Source organism: Trachurus trachurus (assembly GCF_905171665.1).
Source record: "Trachurus trachurus genome assembly, chromosome: 7".
NCBI classification, from domain to species: domain Eukaryota; kingdom Metazoa; phylum Chordata; class Actinopteri; order Carangiformes; family Carangidae; genus Trachurus; species Trachurus trachurus.
This window is the reverse complement of record NC_139901.1, coordinates 20,240,029-20,241,240: the sequence shown is the minus strand read 5'-3', so window position 1 is coordinate 20,241,240 and position 1,212 is coordinate 20,240,029.

The following is a 1,212-nucleotide window of genomic DNA, read 5'->3' as shown; positions in this document are numbered from 1 at the left end:
TTTGTCTTTGATAAAAACAAACTGACAACACTTTATTGCTGCATCTTCAATTTTTTACCTCAGTAACTTGAACAACCACAACAAGTTAGCCCATACAGTTTTGAAAACAATTTCAAGCCAAGCTGCAATTGTAAAGTACAACTGGGTTATTTGTTTGTTGCCTTTCAGTAGCCTATCTTCACTGAATTGAAATGGAATGGATCTCATTTGACCCGAAGGAGCTTTTTTGCACTTTGCCTCATTTGACGAGCCCACTTTTGTCCAAAGCTTCAATATATTTTCATTGTTTGTTGAGTTAATGCATCACTATTTTAAAATCCAATAACCCACATTAGATTTTTTTTTTGTCTTACAAAAATTGATTTCATTCATGACAGAATTAAGGTCTCCAGACGTTAAACAATTTGCTCCCTTTTCTCTCAAAATGCTAGAACAGTTTATTCATGCTGTCAGTGTCTGCAATTAAGGGAATTTTAAAAAGTGAACATTGTCTTCCACTAAAGTTAACAAAGGAAATTACCTAAGCATTATATTTTAGTTCCATAGAGAATCAGCAGTTGAAAATAGATTTAGCATGTGTCAAATTAGGTTGTTGGCTGAGGTTTGTTGTTCTCTGCTGATGGATGTTTAAAGGGATAGTTCAACATTTTGGCAAATTGGCCCATTGCCATAATCCCTATACTTTTAGGAGTAGGTTCGTTAAATTCTCGGTGTAAGATGTTTTTAGAACCGCCGAGCCGCAAGCTGCTACGCTACGGAGGCTAATGGGATTTCTTGGTTTCCCTCATCAAACTCATCAGATACACAATCCAACAACTCCAAAATGCTCTCGTGGACAAGTTGTGACCTGCAAATTCACCACGATATGAGATAATAACGGAACGTTACGAGACGGAGTTTTGTAGGTAAATTCATGCAAAACAGCTGATGCGCGTTCCCATCGGGGGCAGTTTTCCGGAAAGCAGTCTCTGCATTTGCTTCGAAAACAACTCTGTCTCGTAATGTTACGGGGTTACGGGGCGCGTTTGTGAGGCGGTGTGCAGAGACGAGAGCTGGGACACCGGGGTGGCGGCTCTGATCTTGCAAGGTTGGTTTTTAGCCATGAGACGCAATAGGTGGCACACATTGAAGGCAGAGAGCCTCCATTCTCCATTTATTAAACCATCACAATTACTCCAAAGCTGTTAAATTAAGGTAAAAATGTAGCATAGT